The sequence below is a fragment of the Eumetopias jubatus genome, unplaced genomic scaffold (assembly GCF_037043125.1).
Source record: "Eumetopias jubatus isolate StellerSeaLion01/CBP00866 unplaced genomic scaffold, mEumJub1_p1.0 scaffold_1, whole genome shotgun sequence".
Classification (NCBI taxonomy): domain Eukaryota; kingdom Metazoa; phylum Chordata; class Mammalia; order Carnivora; family Otariidae; genus Eumetopias; species Eumetopias jubatus.
The window spans coordinates 131,494,066-131,517,677 of NW_028274807.1; the positions used below are offsets into that span (position 1 = coordinate 131,494,066).

At 36.1% G+C, this 23,612-nt stretch overlaps 1 protein-coding gene across 7 annotated transcripts in view; it reads right to left on the reverse strand.

Moving 5' to 3' along the window:
• TBC1D5 (TBC1 domain family member 5) overlaps positions 1-23,612 on the reverse strand; it is a 570,230-nt gene that overhangs the window by 279,554 nt on the left and 267,064 nt on the right. The gene's annotated exons all lie outside the window — the stretch shown is intronic.

The following is a 23,612-nucleotide window of genomic DNA, read 5'->3' on the forward strand; positions in this document are numbered from 1 at the left end:
CATATTTGCAAAATATTATGTAACTCTGTTCTAACTTGTTTATTAGGAGCTACGTGAAGGACTGACACAAAACATTCATCCCTTTTTTGTCTAACTTGAAAAGAGTGGTGGACATTGCTCTTGAACCCACTGCAAGCTGAATTAAGAACAAGCAGATACGTGGGTTAAAGGTTACAATTAAAACATTAAAAATACCACCTAAGGTGGGAGCAAGAGTTGGTGAGAGTTTCCTTGGGAAATTAGGACTTTCAAAAGCATCCATGTATATAGGAAAATGTACATGCCCAGTGCAAGCAGAAGACCAAAACCTTCCACCTGAAGCTGATCACTAAGATGAATGCAAGCCTGACTAAATGATGAAGGACTGCTGTGGAACAGAACCAATCTGCAAACAGGAGAGGTTTTGGGTTTTTTGTTTGGTTCTTGTTTTTTTTTTTTTTTTTTTTTTAGCTTCTGGCTTTTGAAGAAATATCTGTCAAAACCCTAGCTGAACATAACCTAAGAAAAAAAGATTTCAGTGACTTCATATGCCAAAGAATAAATCTTGGCAAAAATAAAAAAACAGATTGGGAAATAAGGGACAAAAAAGTTTAATAATATAGAAAATAGCAATATTAGGAGAAACTAAATTTCAAGAATTATCAAATTATAATATTCAAATTATCAGTTCTCAACAACAAAAAAATCACAAAGCATATAATAAAAAACAGGAAGCAAGGCTCATAAAAAATAAATAAATTGATAAAAACTATCTTTGAGAAATCTAGAAATTGGATTTACCTACAAAGATTTTGACATAACTGTCTTAAGGATGCTCAAAGAGCAAAAAGAAAACATGGACAAAGAAAGAAAGGAAATCTTATAAATGCATGAATAAACAAAATGGGATTATCAATAAAGAGGTAGAAATTATAAAAGGAACAATTTTGGGGACTGAAAAATACAATACCTGAAATAAGAAATTCACTAGAGTGGTTCAACAAGAGGTGGGAGCAGGCAAAAGAAAGAAATATAAAAACTAAAGATAGGACAATTAAAATTATGCAGTCCAAGAGGCAAAAGGAAAAACAATGAAGAAAAGTCATCAACATCTAAAAGACCTGTGTGACAACATCAAGTGAGTCAACATGCATTGTGAGAGCCCGAGAAGTGAAAGAGAAAGAGGCAGAAAGTATATTTGAAGAAATAATGGCCAAAAACTTCCCAAATTTGATGAAAGACAAAAATCTACAAATCCAAGAAGCTCAAAGAACTCTTGGTATAATCAACAGACACTCACATAAAGGTACACAATAAGCCAACTGTTGAAAGAGAAGAGAATCTTCAAAAAAACAATAGAAAATATGTCACATCACAGATTTCTCAATAAGATTAATAGATGATGTCTTATCACAAAACATACAGGCCAAATGACAGTGGGATGACATATATTTAAAATATTTAAAGAAAAAGACTGTCAACCCAAAATTTTGTATTTTGCAAAATAGATAGTGGGGTGTCTGGGTGGCTCAATCGGTTAAGTGTTCAATGCTTGATCTCAGATCAGGTGTCAATCTCAGGGTCGTAAGTTTGAGCCCCGTGTTGGGACCCTATTTAAAAAAAAAAAAAAAGAAGAAGAAAAGAAGAAGAAGAATTGAGAAGAGTTAAGACATTCCCAGAAACACAAAAGCAGAGAGTCTGATACCGTTACACATACCATAAAAGAAAAGCTAATGGCAATCCTTCAGGTTGAAAGGACATCAGACCTTTCTGATGTAACTCAAAGCTGTGGGAAGAAAAAGATCCCCGATAAAGGTAAATACATTAGTATATACAAAGCCAGTATTACATATTTAAGGTCTGTATTGCCAAACTTTATTTCCTACAAGAATTAAAACACAAATGCATAAAAAATAATTATAAATCTATGCTACAGAGCAATAATGTATAAAAATGTAACTTGTAACACAACAAAAAAAGGGAGGAAGAACATTTCCAGGGAAGATGTTGGAGTAGGAGGACCTCAAGCTCACCTTGTTCCATGGATACAACTACACAGCACTCACATAAGTGTAATTAACCCAAAGAAATGAACCAAAGACCTGTAGAACAAACTCCACAACTAAATGTAGAGAATAGGCCACATCAAGGAGGGTAGAAAGGGCAGAGACATTGTGAAGAGCTAAACCCCAGGGGTCTGGCCACCAAGGGGAGGGAGCCATGGGCACAATAAGTGGGGGAGAAACAGAATATCATACCAGGGAGCCTGCAAGAGAAAGACAAATCCCCTAATACTTGCTTTGAAAACCAGAGGGGCCAAATTTCATTAGTTCTTACAACCAGCAGAACGCAAAGTGTGGAACTTTAAAAATCAGCAGGCTCAGTTCTGAAAGAGTCAGGAGGGTGACAGGAAACTGAGTCCTTGCCCTTAAAGAGAGAACACAAGAAACAGCTGGCAGAAATATAGCATAGAATGAGCAGTTTGAAAACTGCCCATGGCATACGGGAGGGAGAGTTATTTACTAATCTCAGAGTTCACTGAGGGACTTCTTCAGGAACAAAGGAGCAGGCAAGTACCATTTCTCTCCTCCACCAACCAGGATAAACATAGGGCCACCTGCAGAAACCAGGACAGTGCCTATATTCACTACCTAACTGCATACACCACGCCCTACCCCCTCCAGCTGAACCTGCCTTAGTCCTGGTACTTTAGGCCTCCTCCTCCAAAAGACCAGCGAAAAAATCTTGCCAACACTGCATGTCCCAACTGCACACATTGCAGGGCCTTGGTCCTTGAGGTGGTGATGGTCACATCCCATGGAGGACACCAACACCTTGTTAAAACTGCACCACTCATCTACATGTACTTTGAAGAGTATCCCTGGCCAGCCCGTCTCCACAGTGGCTGTGTGTCCCTTGTGGAAGAAGAGGACCAGCACCATCTTGTTAAAAGTGCATGCCTCACCCATGACTTTCAAGAGCAAAAGACATAGCTAACTTTCTTAACACAAAGAAACAGACACAGAGAGTTAGACAAAATGAAGGGAAAGAGGAATATGTCCCAAATGAAAGACCATGACAAAAATCACAAGAGACCTACATGAAACAGAGAAAATTAATAAACCAGATAAAGAATATAAAGTAATGATCATAAAGATACTCACTGGACATAAGAAAATAGCGGAAGACATCTAGTGAGACCCTTAACAAAGAGATGAAAAAGAATCAATCAGAGATGAAGAACTCAATACCTGAAATTAAAAATACACTAGGTGAAATAAACAGTAGACTGGAGGAAAGAGAAGAATGGATCAGTGACCTGGAGGGCAAAGTAATGAGAAGTAATCAAGCTGAATAGGAGAGAGAAAAATCATTTAAAAAATGAAAATAGAATTAGGGAATTCAATGATACCATCAAGCATACTAACATTCACATTATAGGGATCCCAGAAGAAGAGAGAAAAGGGGGCAGAAAATTTATTTGAAGAAATAATAGCTGAAAACTTCCTGAATCTGGGGAAGGAAACAAATTCAGATCCAGGATGCACAGAGATCCCACCAAGGACATTGGGGAGGGTATGTGCTATGGTGAGCACTGTGAATTGTGTAAGACTTGTTGAATCACAGACCTGTACCTCTGAAACAAATAATACATTATATGTTTAAAAAAAAAAAAAAGAAGAAGAAGATAGCAGGAAGGGAAAAATGAAGGGGGGAAATTGGAGAGGGAGACGAACCATGAGAGACTATGGACTCTGAGAAACAAACTAAGGATTCTAGAGGGGAAGGGGGTAGGGGGATGGGTGAGCCTGGTGACGGGTATGGGCACGTACTGAATGGAGCACTGGGTGTTATGCACAAAGAATGAATCATGGAACACTACATCAAAAACTAATGATGTAATGTATGGTGATTAACATAACATAATAAAAAAAAGCAATCAAAAGAAGGCCACACCAAGACACACATTAATTAAAATGGCAAAAAGCAGCGATAAAGGAAGAATTTTAAAAGGAGCAAGAGAAAAGAAAAAGTTACATAAAAGGAAAACCCCATTAGGATAAAACTGGATTTTTCAACAGAAACTTTATAGGCTAGAAGAGAGTAGCATGATATATTCAAAGGGCTGAAAGGAAAAATCTGCAGCCAAGAGTATTCTATCCAGCAAGGCTATTATTCAGAATAGAAGGAGGGATAGAGACTTCCCCAGACAAACGAAAGTTGTGGGAGTTCATGACTACTAAACCAGCCCTACAAGAAATGTTAATGGGGACTCCGAGTAGAAAGGAAAGACCGTAAGTAAGAGTAAGAAAAGTAGAAAGCACAAAAATAGTAAAAATAAATATAGCTGTAAGCATCAGTCAAGGTATTCACAAAATAAAAGGATGCAAAGTATAACACTATATACCTAAAACATGGAGGGAAAGGAGTAAAGAACAGGTTGAAACTTGAGCAACCTTCAACTTAATATAGACTGCTATATGCAGAAGATGCTATATACAAACATAATGATACCTATAAATCAAAAATGAGCAATATATATGCAAAAAATAAAGAGAAAGGAATCCAAGTTTATCACTAAAGAAGGCCAACTTATGATGACAGAAGAGAGCAAGAAAGGAACAGAGGATACACCCATGTGCGCACGAACACACACACACACACACACACACACACACACACATATACACAAAGGATATGAAAAGAAAGCCGGGGCAGAAATACTTATATTGGACAAAACTGACTTTGAAACAAAGACTAACAAGAGAAATGAAAGACACTATATAATCATTAAGGGGACAATCCAACAAGAAGACATAACAATTGCAAATATAAATATTTATACACCCAATATGGAAGCTCCCAAATGCATCAGTTAATAAAAAATATAAAAGAATTAATCAATAATAATACAATAATAATAGAGGATTTTAACACCCCACTAACATGAATGGACAGATCATCCAAACAGAAAATCAACAAGGAAGCATTGGCTTTGAATGACAAATTGGACCAGATGGATTTAATATATATATTCAGAACATTCCAACACAAAACAGCAGAATACACATTTTTTTCAAGTGCACATGGAACATTCTCCAGAATAGATCGCATATTAGGCCAGAAAACAAGTCTCAACAATTTCAAAAAGACTGAAGTTATACCATACATCTTTTCTGACAACAACGCTCTGAAAGTAGAAATCAAGCACGAGAAAAATCTTCCAGATTGTGCTCTTCCAAGAGCACAAGTACATGAAGGTTAAGTAACATGCTACTGAACAATGAATGGGTCAACTCAGAAATTAAAGAGGAAATAAAAAAATACATGGAGACAGATGAAAATAAAACACAACAATCCAAAATCCTTGGAATGCAGCAAAAGTAGTTCTACTAGGGAAGTTTATAGCAATACAAGCCTACCTGAAGAAGTAAGAAAAATCTCAAATAAACAACCTAAGCTTGCAGCTAAAGGAGGGAGAAAAAGAACAAAACCCAAAAACAGCAGAAGGAAGGAAATAATAAGCATTAGAGCAGAAATAAATGATATAGACACTAAAAAGAACAGATCAATAAAACCAGGAGGTGGTTCTTTGAAAAGATTTACAAAATTGATAAACCTCTAGCCAGACTTGTCAAAAAAAAAAAAAAAAAAACGAACAAACCAACAAAGAAAAAAAACCACAAAAAAAGATAGAACTCAAATAAAAACTAGAAATGAAAGAGGAGAAATAACAACTGACACCACAAAAACTACAAAGGATTATAAGAGAATATTAAGAAAAAGTATATGCAACAAACTGGAAAACCTAGAAGAAATGGGAAAATTCCTAGAAACATATAACTTACCAACACTGAAGCAGGAAAAAATAAAAAATTTTAACAGATCCATTACCAGCAATGAAACTGAATCAGTAATCAAAAATCTCTCAACAAACAAGATGTCCAGGAACAGACAGTTTCAAAAGTGAATTCTACCAAACATTTAAAGAAGAGTTAGTACCTATTCCTCTCAAACTTTTCCAAAAAATAGAAAAGAAATTGCTAAGTTCATTCTATGAAGCCAGCATTACCCTGATACCAAAACCAGATAAAGATACAATAGCCACAACAAAAAGAACTACAGGCCTATACCTCTAATGAACATAGATGCAAAAATCCTCAACAAAATATTAGCAAACTGAATCTAACAATATATTAAAAAAAGTATCCACCACAATCAAGTGGGATTTATTCCTGGGATGCAATAATTGCAAATCAATGTGATACATCACATCAATAAGAGAAAGGATAAAAACCGTATGATCATTTCAATAGATGGAGAAAAAGCATTTGACAAAGTACAACATCCATTCATGATAAAAACCTCAACAAAGCAGGTTTAGAGGAAACATACCTCAAGGTAACAAAAGCCATATATATATATATATATATATATAAATAAAACTCACAGCGAACATCAGACTCAATGGTGAAAAACTGAGAGCTTTTCTCCTAAGCTGAGAAACAAGACAAGAATGTCCAGTCCACTCTTACCACTTTTATTCAATATAGTACTGAAAGACCTAGCCACAGCAATCAGACAAAACAAAGGAATAAAAGGCATACAAATTGATAAGAAGTAAAACTTTCACATTTCAGATGACATACTATATATAGAAAATCCTAAAGACTCCACCAAAAAACTTGCTAGAATTGACAGATGAATTCAGTAAAGTTGCAGGATAAAAAAAAAAAAAAATCAATGTACAGAAATCTGTTGCACTTCTATACACTAATAATGAAGCAGCAGAAAGAGAAATTAGGAAAACAATCCCATTTAAAACTGCACCACCTAGGAATAAATTGAACCAAAGAGGTGAAAGACCTGTACCCTAAAAATTATAAAATATTGATGAAAGAAATTGAAGATGACACAAAGAAACAGAAAGACCTCCCGTGTTCATGGATTAAAAGAACAAAAATTGTTAAAATGTCCATAATACCCAAAGCAATCTTCACATTTAATATAATCCCTATCAAAATAACAATAGCATTTTTCACAGATCTAGAACAAAAAGTCCTAAAATGTATATGGAACCACAAAGAACCCAAATGGCCAAAGTAATCTTGAAAGAGAAAAAACTGGAGGTATCACAATTCCAGACTTCATGATTATATTACAAAGTAATCAAAACAGTATGGTACTGGCACAAACAGACACATAGATCAATGGAAAGAAAGGAGTGCAGAAAAAAACCCACCATTATATGGTCAATTAATCTTGGGCTGGAAGTAATATTCAATGGAAAAAAGATAGTCTTTTCAACAAATGGTGTTGGGAACACTGGATAACAACATGCAAAAGAATGAAACTGGACCACTTTCTTACACCATAGACAAAAATAAATTCAAAATGGATTAAAAACTTAAATATGAGAAAGGAAACCATTAAAATCCTAGAAGAGAGCACAGGCATACTTTCTCTGACAATGACTATAACAACATCCTAGGTATATCTCCTGAGGCAAGGGAAACATAAGCAAAAATAAACTATTGGGACTATATCAAAAATAAACAGCTCTGCACAGCAAATGAAACAACCAACAAGACTAAAAGACAACCTACTAAATAGGAGAAGATATTTGCAAACGACATATCCAATAAAGGATTAGTATCCAAAATATATAAATAACATAAAACTCAACACCCAAAAAACAAATAATCCAATTTAAAAATGGGCAGAAGATATGAACAGACATTTCCCCAAGAAGACGTACAGATGGCCAACAGACACATTAAATGATGTTCAACAACACTCATCATCAGAGAAAAGCATGTCAAAACCACAGTGAGATATTACCTCACATCTGTCAGAATGGCTAAAATCAAAAACACAAGAAACAAGTGTTGGCAAGGATTTGGAGAAAAAGGAACCCTCATGCAATGCTGGTGGGAATGCAAACTGGTGTAGGCACTGTGGAAAACAGTATGGAGGTTACTCAAAAAATTAAACATAGAATTACCATGTGATGCAATAATTCTACTAGTGGATATCTACCCAAAGAATACAAAAACACTATTTTTAATGCAGCATCATTTACAACAGCCAACTTATGGAAGCCACCTAAGTGTCCATCAAGAGATGAATGGGTAAAGAATATGTTGGGTGTGTGTGTGTGTATACACTCATACATACATATATATACACACACACACACACATATATATATACAATGGAATATTATTCAGCCATAAAAAGGAATCAAATCTTGCCATTTGCAATGACATGGTTGGAGATATAGAGTATAATGCTAAGCAAAAAGTCAGTCAGAGAAAGACAAATACCATATGATTTCATGCATATGTGGAATCTAAGAAACAAAACAAACAAGCAAAGCTCAAAAAACAAAGAGAGAGAGAGAAACCAAGAAACAGACTGTTAACTAGAGAGAACAAACCGATGGTTACCAGAGGAGAGGTGGGTGGGAGGATGGGTGAAATAGGTGAAGGGGATTAAGAATGTGTTTATCTTGATAAGCAGTGAAATACATGGAATTCCTGAATCACTATACTATACACCTGTAATGAATATAACACCATATGTTAACTATACTGGAACTAAAATTTTTAAAAAAACAAAGGGAAGAAGGACAGAGCTAAAGAGGAGCAGATATTTTGTATACTATGAAGTTTTGGTATCAACTTGAAGTAGATTGTTATAAATTTAAGATGTTAAATTAATTCGTATGATAACTACAGAGACCATATCTAAAAAACTATTACACAAAAGGAATGTGAAGGCATTCAAGATGATCACTACAAAAAAACATAAACACAAGAAAAAGCAGTAATGGAAGGAAGGAGGGGGTACAAAAGGGTACAAAACATACAGAACACAACAGCGGAAGAGCAGAAGTAAGTACTGTTTTATCAGCAGTTACTTTAATGTAACTGTATTAAAGTTTCCAATCAAAGGCAGAGATTACCAGAATGGATTAAAAAATTATACAACTATATGTTGTCCACAAGATCCAAATCTTAAGATTCAAAGACACAATAGATTGAAAGTCAAAGGGTAGAAAAAGATATTCTATGTAAAAAGCAGTTAAAAAAGAGATACTATGGCTATACTGATATTAGACAAAATAGACTTTGTCAAAAACTGTTACAAGAGAAGAAGGACATTACATATTGATAAAAGGGTCAATTGATCAAGAAGATAATTATAAACATTTGTACACCAAACAATACAACATGAAAATATATGAAGCAAATATTAATAGAATTGAAGGGAGAAACAGACAGATCTACAGTAATAGTTGACGACTTCGATTCACCATTTTCACTAATGGATAGAACATCTGGACAGAAGATCAATAAGGAAATAGAGAACTTGAATAACAATGTAAACCAACTACACCTAACAGACATATATAACACACTGTACCTGACAACAACAGGATACACAATCTTCTCAAGTGCACATGGAACATGCACCAGGACAGACCAGACGTTAGGTCAGAAAACAAGACTCAATATATAAAAAGGCTAAAATCATACATATCTTCTCTGAATATAAAGGAATGAAGCTAGAAGTCAATTGCAGAAGGAAAATTGGAAATTCTTCAAGTATAAATGCAAATATGTGTGTCTATAGATGGAGAAAAGACAGACATAAATATGTGGGTGGAGTCTATATAAACATGGTAGTTTTAACTTTTAAGGAAAAAAAAATAATGCTACTGATCATCTCTGGTTAAATTTTAAAGTAATTTCCAGGAAAAAAACACTTGCTGAACTGGTAAAATTAAATTGCCACATTCAGCTTAATGAAATTTTAAAGTAAAGGCTTCATAATATCATGATTAAAAGTCTCGAGCAGGACAAACCTAAGTATATGCTCCACCATTTACTTGCTCTGTTATTTACCGTTCAGTATCTTGGTTTCTTCATTTGGAAAATGGGGAAGATAACCGTTTCTACCACAAAGTGTGGTTACAAGGATTAAATAAGAAAGTTCAAGTAAAGTGCTTAGTGTAGGCATGTAGCATAATGTAATTCCTCAATAAATGCTATGATTTTTCTGAACATATTAATCAATGTATTTAACATACTGGATACAGTGGAGGAATAAAATTAAAAGGCTATTCTATCTAAAGGAAATAAACTTATTTATAATTTAAATAACTGAAAACTGTAACTCTTCTAGTCATTAAAAAGCATTATTTCTGATAAATTTGATAATTAACCAAAAAGTTATTCAATGGGTTACACAACTCTGTGCAAGTTCTCTGGTGTTCTTTTTAATATCTTTCCTGATGATAATTATCATACCAAATATTAAATATGATGATATAAAGAAAGAGAATAGAAAAAACCCCCACAAAATTAAATAAAATTACAGCCTTGAAATATAAAGCCACCTAATGTAAAAACTTTGTATGTTTCTTGAGACTGATAAAATATAGAGATAAAGAACTAAAACTATATCAATCTAGGAATAAACTAAAACTATCTCTTATAGTTTACAATATTACCCATGCACCAGGATAAAACAAGCTTTAAGAAGAATTATTAATGATTCTGTACCTGAATGAAAAAAAGGTGTAATTTCAAAGATAGTCACAAGTATAACTAATAGTTAACCTGTAATAATACACAAATGCAAATATTTCTATTTATTGTGATTGTTATTTCTGGACATACTGTTACTTCCCCAGGCATTCCATAGATTTAAATTTGCTTGATGTCTCGGGGGGAGGGGGGAGAAGCAGACCAGGAATCAACCAGGAAAACAGAATTCCAATGCAAACTTAATCTCTCTGGATCCCAGCATCCACATCTATTAAAAAGGGGATAGGACCAGTTCAGTCTAAACTCATGAACATGATGATCATCCAAATCACCTGCCACAAGTAGAGAGAGTGTGCATGCATGTGTGTGGTGTGTTTGAGAGAGAGCTAAGATGAGAATGAGATAACGATGGTGGATCTATGATTCCCTACTTATAAATGGTTTTCTAATTACTTTGGTGATCCATGAGTCTTTTTTTAGCCCAAAATAATAAGCTTCTACTGTGCTAAAAGCGAGTTCCCTATTGTAGAAGGCAATTAAATCTGCCCCAAATAAGGAGATTATCTTACGTGTTACCATTTACTGTGGACTATCATAAGCACAAGTTTCCATCTCATTTTCCAGCATTAGTAGTGGGCTGCATTGAGCTATGTCAACACTGTACATTATCCTAATGTGACCAGTAGCACGTAGTTGATTATTGGTGGAAGGGTGCAGACTGGAGGTGGCAAGCACAAACCACTACTGGCCTGTGCGGTCCTCCTGCAGACCGCATGGGCTTCAAAAGCACCTTCCTACAAGACTTACACAATGCCAATGCTATAATTTAGATAAGTACAAAGCACACTTATACTAAGTAGATCAACAACAAATTTGAGAAGAGCTTATTCAGAAGTAAATGTATTAAAAAAGAACATTTGAAAACATTTTTTAAAGAGTATTACAGTCAAGGATGATTATTATGTAATTTGGCTTTGCTACATTTTTTCTTAACAAAAATTCAAATAATGATTTGGTTTAGACCCTGATCAACTGAAATTTTTAGTTTAGCTACTAATTTTAACAAATGTTTTAATGAAATGCAGCCACCAAAAAACCAAACCGAAACAAAACAAAACAGCTTTTCAAAGAAAAACTAATTGATATTTAGGTAACTCTAACTCTGATATTAAATTATGTTAAGTGCCTAAGTGAATATAACAAAAGTAATATACAAATTATTTGCTAAATAAAATGGAGTATATATCTAGCATTGAAGTCCTATTTCATTTTCTATAAATCTTTCAAATAATAACTATAAAATATTTATATTAATTATTATTTTTCTTCAATGTATAAATAAGGAAATACCTTTCTCTACAGAACAGATTCCTTCGGGCACTTCCCATTTTCACTCGTGCTAGATACTTTAAGATTGGTTTAACATCTAGTGAGTGGAAGACACCTCATAAAATGTAAAGATACCATTCACCAAAAGTGATTAACTTAGCTATTATCAAATATCACACTTTTTTGTATGAAAAATTAAAGTGAGAACTATTTGAAGGATATAAATTACCATCTATAAACCAGAATAAATAATCCTGTTTATGTCTTAAATGACAGCTAATTGAACAAGTTCATATATCAAAGATCTACTTAAAAAGTATAATGGGCATTTTAACTATAAATTCCAAAGCTTGATGACTAACCAAGGATAAATATTCTCAAACATATCTTTACTCTTACAAATGATTTACTAAAATAATCACATTAAAATACAGTAATCTCAGGGCACCTGGGTGGCTTAGTCAGTTAAGCATCTGCCTTTGAAGATCAGGTCATGATCTCAGGGTCCTGGGATCAAGCCCCGCATCGGGCTCCCTGCTCAGTGGGAAGCCTGCTTCTCCCTCTCCCTCTGCCTGCTGCTCCCCCTGCCTGTGCTGTCAAATAAATAAATAAAATCTTTTTTTAAAAAGCATTAAAAAATACAGTAATCTAAAATCCTCAAGTACAATATCAGAAATTTTTTAATATTCACCAATTCCTTTAAAAATTCAAAACATTAATTGATCGATAAAAATGTTTTATTTTGTAAATTATATTTGTTATGACATTAATCATATTAAAATCTGATTTTTAAAGAGAAATTATACATCCATAAACTGATCTCTATTTACCATTTTATGATAAAGTATAATTATTAGTGGAGATGATTTATTAAACCTGCTAATAACTAGAAATATGTAAAAGAAAAAATGACTTCTCCTTTAAATTTGCTAGGAAATGTGCAATGTACAAAATTCAACTTTTAGAGAATAAAAAGTTTTATTCAAAGTAGTTATTTATTGAGCATTTTATCCAAACTAACTTATTTAGCTATCTAGACAAATTGAAAATGGACTAATTTATAAATGCATTCACTGATTCAAACTTCCTTTCATGCACCTGGATTATGTGATAGTTTTTCTATTATTTGTTCTTTCAACAATTACATGTTGAGTACCTCTTATATTTTAGCACTAGTGATCCAATAGTAAGCAAAAGCTCAAAACCCATCCCTGACTTCCTTAAGTTTGTTGAAAGTTCAGCAGAGGAGAGAAAGTCAAAGCAATGTACAATGACAACTTTGAAAAATGTTATAATGTCACACACTCTACTATACAATAACATAGAGAGAGGAGGGGCCACTGACCAAAAAGAGCATGAAGAGCACTCCACTAGAGATCAGCATGTGCCAGGATTCTGTGAAGGTCATGTCAAGGATTTGGGTCAAGAGGGAATAGGAAGGCAGTGAAAGAAATGTTGTGAGGAGAAGCAGAACAGGATAAAGATTGCAGCTTTAAAAAGATCACTTGAACTTCAGGGTGAAGGCATTTGAGGTGGGTATAGGGAGGAGAGTGAATGGAAGAATACTGAATAAAATCCCTTGTACTTTAAGGCAAAAAAATGATGATAAAATAGCTATATTGGTCAAATCATTCTCATACCATCTTAGAAATGGCAACTCTCCATTTTTAAAGCTTCTTGATATTATTTATAGAGAACCTACTATGTGCCAGACAGTTTTTAGGACATGGAAGTACTATAATGAACAAAACAGAATTTAGTGTGGGGGTGCAGGAAGCAGGAGAAAACACAAGAAAATGAATTCTTAACAGATTCAGTTCAGATAATTATGAGAGCGGTAAAGAAAATACAGCAGAATAATGTGACATTCAGTGACTGGGGGAGGATGATCTCTGCAGGGAGAGGTAATACCTGATTTGAAATTCTAGTAACAAGAAAAAAAACATCAATGGCAAAGGGTACAACATGCAAAGGCCCTAGAGCAGAAACTGGCTTTTTTTTTTTTTTTAAAGATTTTATTTATTTGAGAGAGAGAGCACGAGAGGGAAGAGGGTCAGAGGTAGAAGCAGACTCCCTGCTGAGCAGGGAGCCTGATGTGGGACTCGATCCCGGGACTCCAGGATCATGACCTGAGCCGAAGGCAGGCGCTTAACCACCTGAGCCACCCAGGCGCTCCAGAAGCTGGCTTTTGAAAAAGAAAAAAAAAAAGTCAAGATGGCTCAAAGCCTGGGAATAGAGTTGTATGAGATGAGGTCTCTGGGAGAAGGAGCAGCCATTGAACTTGGGATTATATAGAGAGAAGTCTACATTTTACAAGTAAAATGAGAAGCTACCATAAGTCTTTTTTAAAAAAAAATTTTATTGTTATGTTAATCACCATACATTACATCATTAGTTTTTGATGTAGTGTTCCATGATTCATTGTTTGTGCATAACACGCCCTGCTCCACGCACAACGTGCCCTCTTTAATACTCATCACCAGGCTAACCCATCCCCCTCCCCTCCTCCCCTCTAGAACCCTCAGTTTGTTTTTCAGAGTCCATCATCTCTCATGGTTCGTCTCCCCCTCCGATTTACTCCCCTTCATTCTTCCCCTCCGGCTATCATCTTCTTTTTTTTTTTTCTTAACATATATTGCATTATTTGTTTCAGAGGTACAGGTCTGTGATTCAACAGTCTTGCACAATTCACAGCACTCACCATAGCACATACCCTCCCCAATGTCTATCACCCAGCCATCCCATCCCTCCCAACCCCCCACCACCACTCCAGCAACCCTCAGTTTGTTTCCTGAGATTAAGAATTCCTCATATCAGTGAGGTCATATGATACATGTCTTTCTCTGATTGACTTATTTCACTCAGCATAACACCCTCCAGTTCCATCCACGTCGTTGCAAATGGAAAGATCTCATTCCTTTTGATGGCTGCTTAATATTCCATTATGTATATATACCACTTCTTCTTTATCCATTCCTCTGTCAATGGACGTCTTGGCTCTTTCCACAGTTTGGCTATTGTGGACATTGCTGCTATAAACATTGGGTGCACGTACCCCTTCGGATCCCTACATTTGTATCTTTGGGGTAAATACCCAGTAGTATAATTGCTAGATTGTACGGTAGCTCTATTTTCAACTGTTTGAGGAACCTCCATTTTGTTTTCCAGAGTGGCTGCACCAACTTGCATTCCCACCAACAGTGTAGGAGGGTTCCCTTTCCTCCGCAACCCTGCCAATATCTGTCGTTTCCTGACTTGTTAATTTTAGCCATTCTGACTGGTGTGCGGTGGTATCTCATTGAGGTTTTGATTTGCATTTCCCTGATGCCGAGCGATATGGAGCACTTTTTCATGTATCTGTTGGCCATTTGGATGTCTTCTTTGGAAAAATGTCTGTTCATGTCTTCTGCCCATTTCTTCATTGGATCATTTGTTCTTTGGGTGTTGAGTTTGATAAGTTCTTTATAGATTTTGGATACTAGCCCTTTATCTGATATGTCATTTGCAAATATCTTCTCCCATTCTGACAGTTGTCTTTTGGTTTTGTAGACTGTTTCTTTTGCTGTGCAAAGCTTTTTATCTTGATGAAGTCCCAATAGTTCATTTTTCCCCTTGCTTCCTTTGGCAATGTTTCTAAGAAGAAGTTGCTGCGACTGAGGTTGAAGAGGTTGCTGCCTGTGTTCTCTTTTAGGATTTTGATGGACTCCTGTCTCACGTTCAGGTCTTTCAACCATTTGGAGTCTACTTTTGTGTGTGCTGTAAGAAAATGGTCCAGTTACATTCTTCTGCATGTGGCTGTTAATTTTCCACCACCATTTGTTGAAGAGACTGTCTTTTTTCCATTGGACATTCTTTCCTGCTTTGTCAAAGATGAGTTGACCATAGAGTTGAGGGTCCATTTCTGGGCTCTCGATTCTGTTCCACTGATCTATGTGTCTGTTTTTGTGCCAGTACCATACTGTCTTGATGATGACAGCTTTGTAATAGAGCTGGAAGTCTGGAATTGTGATGCCGCCAGCTTTGCATTTCTTTTTTAACATTCCTCAGGGTATTCAGCGTCTCTTCTGGTTCCATACAAATTTTAGGATTATTTGTTCCATTTCCTTGAAAAAAGTGGATGGTATTTTGATGGGGATTGCATTGAATGTGTAGATTGCTCTAGGTAGCATCGATATCTTCACAATATTTGTTCTTCCAATCCATGAGCATGGAACGTTTTTCCATTTCTTTGTGTCTTCTTCAATTTCTTTCATGAGTATTTTATAGTTTTCTGAGTACAGATCCTTTGCCTCTTGGGTTAGATTTATTCCTAGGTATCTTATGGTTTTGGGTGCAATTGTAAATGGGATCGACTCCTTAATTTGTCTCTCTTCTGTTTTGTTGTTGGTGTATAGGAATGACACTGACTTCTGTGCATTGATTTTATATCCTGCCACTTTACTGAATTCCTCTATGAGTTCTAGCAGTTTTGGGGTGGAGTCTTTTGGGTTTTCCACATATAGTATCATATCATCTGCAAAGAGTGAGAGTTTGACTTCTTCTTTGCCGATTTGGATGCCTTTTATTTCTTTTTGTTGTCTGATTGCTGTGGCTAGGACTTCTAATACTATATTGAATAGCAGTGGTGATAGTGGACATCCCTGCCGCGTTCCTGACCTTAGGGGGAAAGCTCTCAGCTTTTCCCCATTGCGAATGATATTTGCTGTAGGTTTTTCATAGTTGGCTTTTATGATATTGATGTATGTACCCTCTATCCCTATACTCTGAAGAGTTTTGATCAAGAAAGGATGCTGTACTTTGTCAAATGCTTTTTGTGCATCTATTGAGAGGATCATATCATTCTTGTTCTTTCTTTTGTTAATATATTGTATCACGTTGATTGATTTGTGGATGTTGAACCAATCTTGCAGCCCAGGGATAAATCCCACTTGGTCATGGTGGATAATCCTTTTAATGTACTGTTGGATCCTACTGGCTAGTATTTTGGTGAGAATTTTTGCATCCATGTTCATCAAGGATATTGGTCTGTAATTCTCCTTTTTGATGGGGTCTTTGTCTGGTTTTGGGATCAAGGCAATGCTGGCCTCATAAAATGAGTTTGGAAGTTTTCCTTCCATTTCTATTTTTTGGAACAGCTTCAGGAGAATCGGTATTAATTCTTCTTGAAATGTTTGGTAGAATTCCCCTGGGAAGCCATCTGGCCCTGGGCTTTTGTTTCTTGGGAGATTTTTGATGACTGCTTCAATTTGCTTAGTGGTTATAGGTCTGTTTAGGTTTTCTATTTCTTCCTGGTTCAATTTTGGTAGTTGATACATCTCTAGTAATGCACCCATTTCTTCCAGGTTCTCTAATTTGCTGGCATAGAGTTGCTCATACTGTGTTCTTATAATTATTTGTATTTCTTTGGTGTTGGCTGTGATCACTCCTCTTTCATTCATGATTTTGTGGATTTGGGTCATTTCTCTTTTCTTTTTGATAAGTCTGGCCAGGGGTTTATCAATCTTCTTAATTCTTTCAAAGAACCAGCTCCTAGTTTCATTGATCTGTTCTACTGTTCTTTTGGTTTCTAGTTCATTGATTTCTGCTCTGATCTTTATTATTTCTCTTCTCCTGCTGGGTTTAGGCTTTATTTGCTGTTTTTTCCTCTAGCTCCTTTAGGTGTAGGGTTAGGTTGTGTATTTGAGACCTTTCTAGTTTCTTGAGAAAGGCTTGTATTGCTATATACTTTCCTCTTAGGACTGCCTTTGCTGTACCCCAATGATTTTGAACAGTTGTGTTTTCATTTTCATTGGTTTCCATGAATTTTTTAAATTCTTCTTTAATTTACTGGTTGACCCATTCACTCTTTAGTAGGATGCTCTTTAGCCTCCATGTATTTAGGTTCTTTCTGACTTTCCTCTTGTGATTGAGTTCTAGTTTCAAAGCCCTACTGTGGTCTGAAAATATTCAGGGAATAATCCCAATCTTTTGGTACCGGTTGAGACCTGATTTGTGACCTAGGATGTGATCTATTCTGGAGAATGTTCCATGGGCACTAGAGAAGAATGTGTATTCTGTTGCTTTGGGATGGAATGTTCTGAATATGTCTGTGAAGTCCATTTGGTCCAGTGTGTCATTTAAAGTCTTTATTTCCTCGTTGATCTTTTGCTTAGATGATCTGTCCATTTCAGTCAGGGGGGAGTTAAAGTCCCCCACTATTATTGTATTGTTGTCAATGTGTTTCTTTGCTTTTGTTATTAATTGCCTTATATAATTGGCTGCTCCCACGTTAGGGGCATAGATATATACAATTGTTAGATCTTCTTGTTGGACAGACCCTTTAAATAGGATAGAGTGTCCTTCCTCATCTCTTATTACAGTCTTTGTTTTAAAATCTATTTTGTCTAAGGATTGCCACCCCAGCTTTCTTTTGGTGTCCATTAGCATGGTAAATGGTTTTCCACCCCCTCACTTTCAATCTGGAGGTGTCTTTGGGTCTAAAATGAGTCTCTTGCAGGCAGCATATCAGTGGGTCTTATTTTTTTATCCAATCTGATAGCCTGTGTCTTTTGATTGGGGCTTTTAGCCCATTTACACTCAGGGTAGCTATTGAAACATAAGAATTTAGTGCCATTTTATTGCCCATAAGGTGACTGTTACTGTATATTGTCTGTATTCCTTTCTGGTCTATGCTGCTTTTAAGCTCTCTCTTTGCTTAGAGGACCCCTTTCAATATTTCTTGGAGGGCTGGTTTCGTGTTTGCAAATTCCTTTAGTTCTTGTTTGTCCTGGAAGCTTTTTATCTCTCCTTCTATTTTCAATGACAGCCTAGCTGGCTATAGTATTCTTGGCTACATATTTTTCTTGTTTAGTGCTCTGAAGATATCATGCCAGTCCTTTCTGGCCTGCCGGGTCTCTGTGGATAGGTCTGTTGCCAATCTAATGTTTCTACCATTATAGGTTACATATCTCTTCTCCCGAGCTGCTTTCAAGATTTTCTCTTTGTCTCTGAGACTCCTAAGTTTTACTATTAGATGTCAGGGTGTTGACCTATTTTTATTGATTTTTAGAGGGGTTCTCTGTGCCTCCTGGATTTTCATGCCTGTTTCCTTCCCCAAATTAGGGAAGTTCTCTGCTATAATTTGCTCCAATATACCTTCTGTCCCTCTCTCTCTTTCTTCTGGGATCCCAATTATTCTAATGTTGTTTTGTCTTATCGTATCACTTATCTCTCGAATTCTGCCCTCGTGATCCAGTAGTTGTTTATCTCTCTTTTTCTCAGCTTCTTGATTTTCCATCATTTGGTCTTCTATATCACTGATTCTCTCTTCTGCCTCATTTATCCTAGCAATTAGTGCCCCTATTTTTGATTACACCTCATTAATAGCCTTTTTGATTTTGATTCGGTTAGATTTTAGTTCTTTTATTTCTCCAGGAAGTGTGTCTCTAATAACTTCCATGCTTTTTTCAAGCCCAGCTAGTATCTTTAAAATCATGATTCTGAATTCTAGGTCCAACATCGTACTAATATCCATATTGAGTAGGTCCCTGGCAGACAGTACTACCTCTTGTTCTTTTTGCTGAGGTGATTTTTTTCATCTTGTCATTTTGTCCGGAGGAGAATAGATGAATGAAAGAACAAAATGCTAACAGGTTAACAACGTCCCTAGCAAATATACTCTAAACAAATCAGAAAAGACCTGAAACCAAGGGAAAAGAAAGGGGGAGAAGAAAAAAGAAAGAGGAAAAAAAAAGAAAAAGAAGAAAATAAAAACAAACAAAGACAGAACAAAACAAAAAAACCAATATGATCAAATATGATCAGGCTAGTGCAGATTGGTGCCACACACTAGATTTTGGGTGTATTTTGGTCTGTTAGAAGAAAGTGCCTCCTCAAATTTTAAAGAAAGAAAGACTTAAATATGTACAAAATCAGGGTTGATATAATGAAGGGGTGGAAGATGAATGTAAAGATGAAAATTATAAAAGATTTTTATAAAATGAATTGATAAGAGATTTGAAAAAAGAAAGAAAAAGATTTAAAAAAAAAGTGAGAGAATGTGATCAGGCAGGAGACTAGAACAAAGCCATACACTAGTGATTTAGGGTATATTTTGATCTGTTAGAAGAAACTGTATCTCAAAATTTTAAAGAGAAAACAACTTATATGTATATATGCCAAAAATAAGGGTATCTACTATGAAGGGATAGAATATGACTCTAAAAATGAAAAATAAAAGTGTTTTTTTTTTCAAAAAGGGATTGATAAGATGTTGGTTGAAAAAGGGAAAAAGAAAAATTAAAAAATTAACTTTGAAAAACTAATGAATCATGGTAAAAAAGCCATGAATTCTATGTGCAGTATTCCCCTAGTGCTGGAGTTCTCCCGTTCTCCTTGATCGGTAAACTTCGTCTTGGCTTGCTGGCTGTTCGTACTCATCTTCTGGGGGAGGGGCCTGTTGCCTTGGTTCCCAAATGCCTTTGCCAGAGGCGGAATTGCCCTGCCCTTGTCAGTCCGGGTTTAGCAATCTGCTCGGGTTTGCTCTCGGGAGCTTTTGTTCCCTGCAACCTTTCCGTACAGCTTTGGAGAATGAGAGTGAAAATGGTGGCCTCCCAATCTCTGCCCAGAGGAGCTGATAACTCGGCCCGCTCCTCAGTGCGCCCCCAGAGAAAAGCAGTCAGTCACTCCCGTCTCCCCGATCTCCGGCTGCACGCCGTGCTCACCCGGCCTGTGACCCAGCATTTCTATCTCTGGCACACGACCCCGTGTGGAGTCTCCAAACTCAGCAGATCCCTGTGATGCACTCCCGCGCCATTCCTCCCGGGGGAGGAAGGGGAGTCTCCCTGGATCTGTGCTTGCTGGGTCCCTGCTGGAGGCGCAGTGGCCCGACTGTCACCAATCACACTTTATGGCAACCCCAAGCCGAGAGCCCACTCCTCAGCTCCGTCTCTGCAGCCGGCTTCCCCGCTCTGATACCTGGGAGCTCTGCCACACTCAGGCACCCCCGGTCTTTCTGTGACCCCGAGGGTCCTGAGACCACACTATCCCGCGAGGGTTCCACCCCCAGCTTAGCCACTGGAGCGACATCCCTCAGCGGAGCCGACTTCTAAAAGTTCGATTTTGTGCTCCCCTGCTCTAACACTTGCCAGAAGCAGCCAACGGGCCCCCCTCCCCCGCCGTCTATCCTCCCAAATATCGCCTCGGATTCACTTCTCCGCACGTCCTACCTTCCAGTAAGTGGTCGCTTCTCTGTTCAGAGAGTTGTTGCTGTTCTTCTCTTGGATCTCCTGTTGAGTTCGTAGGTGTTCAGAATGGTTTGATCCCTATCCAGCTGAATTCCTGAGACCAGACAAAATCCAGGTCTCCTACTCCTCCGCCATCTTGCTCCACCCCCTCCGTAAGTCTTAAAATGATGAAAAAGATCTATTTCATGTTTGAAAGATGATTCTAGCTATGAATACTGGATTGAAAGTGGGAGGCAAGATGGAAACTAAGAGATCAATTAGGATCTGCACCATAAGATAACCTGATAAAATGGGCAAAGACAACTGCATACTTAATTCTAAGATAGTTTAAATGAGGATTTGAAATTTGAAATCCTCTGAAATGATTTGATATTATTCCTATGGTGGAAAAGTAAATAACTGTGCTAATATTTCATTTCTGTATATAATGAAGAATTCTCTTAATTTGATTATTAGTAATTTTATTTATTTTAAATTTTATTTTTATAAACTGCTTTCTATATAGATCAGAAATTAATTTGGTTTCTAAATAAGACTGACATCTGGTCACACACACACATAAAATAAAAACAGAAGAAACAGTAAAATAGTATATTATAGATTATTAGTATGATTTCTAGTCCCATGAAGAGTAAGCCTCTCTCTCCCACTGATTTCAGCTAAAAACTCTGAGGAAAGTACTAAAAGCAACTTCTTGAGGACTCTGAAATGTAAACAATAGCAGGCATACTGGACAAGGACTCAAAGATACAGTGGTGGACAGTGTTTGAGGTTTTTTTTCTCCTTTATCTCCCAGCTTTGAGCTCAGTTCAGGCTGAACATAACAACTAAATACATAGCAGGCACTGAGAGCAAAAATTCCAATCCTGTTTTTCTGGCACTGGGAAAAGAATCCTTTCTTTTCCCATTTTTTCACTTTCAACCTTGCAACAAGGCCAGGCCTAACTGTAGAACTACACTGCCACAGTGGGTGGACGGTAGCAGTTGTGGGGGCATGTAAAACCCTGAGGAATAAAGCTATCTTTTCAGACAGAATACTAGGAAAGGAAGTCCCTATTGTGTGAACAATGAGGAACCTCCATTATATATTTTTTTCTTTTCTCTTTCTCTCATCATTTTGCCACAAAAGTGGGCCCATTTGTGTAGAACTATATGATAGCATGAGAAGCAAAAATTTCGATATAACAAGCCAGAGAGTGTGGGGGTGCAGGTGTTTATCCTGGAGAAGAATACACTGGATCAGGGGATTCTCTAATTCTGTATACAAACCAACACAAATCCTAGGCTCACCCCTAAGCTGTATATGCTCAAAACATACACGAAGCAGCACAGCAAAAGCTTTGAAAATGAACCTATGATATAAACTACCACCAAATTCCCAGACTAAACCCTAAGGATTGCGTGCAAGTTGAACTCAAAAAAGATAGAAAAGAATTTGAACACTGAACTGACACTGAAACCACCATGGGGCAGGGAGAGAAAAATGGAAAAAGAAAGGAGAAAGGAAACAAAAGAAAATATATCTCTGGATGATTTAACAGGATCTAGAGTTCTGAAACCAAATATTCAAAATGTTCATGATATAATCCAAAATTACTTGATATATCAAGAACAAGGAAAAACTGGCCAATTTTCAAGGTATAATACAATCAACCCTGAGATGGCCCAGATGTTGGAATCAACAAAGATTTATAGAACCTACTATACAACTTTTGCCATGAAACACACTCTTGAAAGATAGATGTTCACAGTAAAAAAGAAAAGAAAAGAAAAGAAAAAAACTATTAAAAAGAATCAAATTAAAATTTTAAAACTATAAAGTACGAAGTATCTAATTTTAAAAAAAGCAGTAGATGGGCTCAAAATTAACATGGAGTTGACAGAGGAACAAGTGAATGAACTAGAAAAGAGATCAAAAGAAGTTAGCCAATCTGAAGAATAGAGTAAGATTAAAATATTAAAATGGACAGAACCTCAAAGAACCATGGGTAAGCTGCTAGTAAATCTTCAAAATTCAAAACTTTTTAAAAACATGACTATCGTATTACCTAAATCATCAATATAATCTAATTATCTTTGCAGTTGTATTCAAATATGGTTTCAGCATAAAGAATAAATGTAAAGGTCATCTAAATGAAAAACGAGATTACAACACAATGTAGAAATTAATCTCATCCACTCTAGCATTCACTTTTCTTTCATTTCTTAGATATATTTTATTTTTCCACTAAAAAATACATATACATTAAAAAGTTGTACATTTGAAAGAAATTAAGATAAAAATTAGCAAAAAATAAAGATTTTTGAAAAAGAAGAAGGAAAGAAAAAAGAAAGGAAAAAAACACCTATAATAGAATTACATGGCGGAAAATATTTTCCTTTGTCTTTTTTTCTATAAAATTGCAATTATACCCTAAACAATTTTGTGTTCTATTATCTCATGTATTACAAGTGTAAGCACCTCTCACATGTTATTTTAAAAACTTATTTACAACAAAATTTTAAATGGCTGCATAGTAATCAA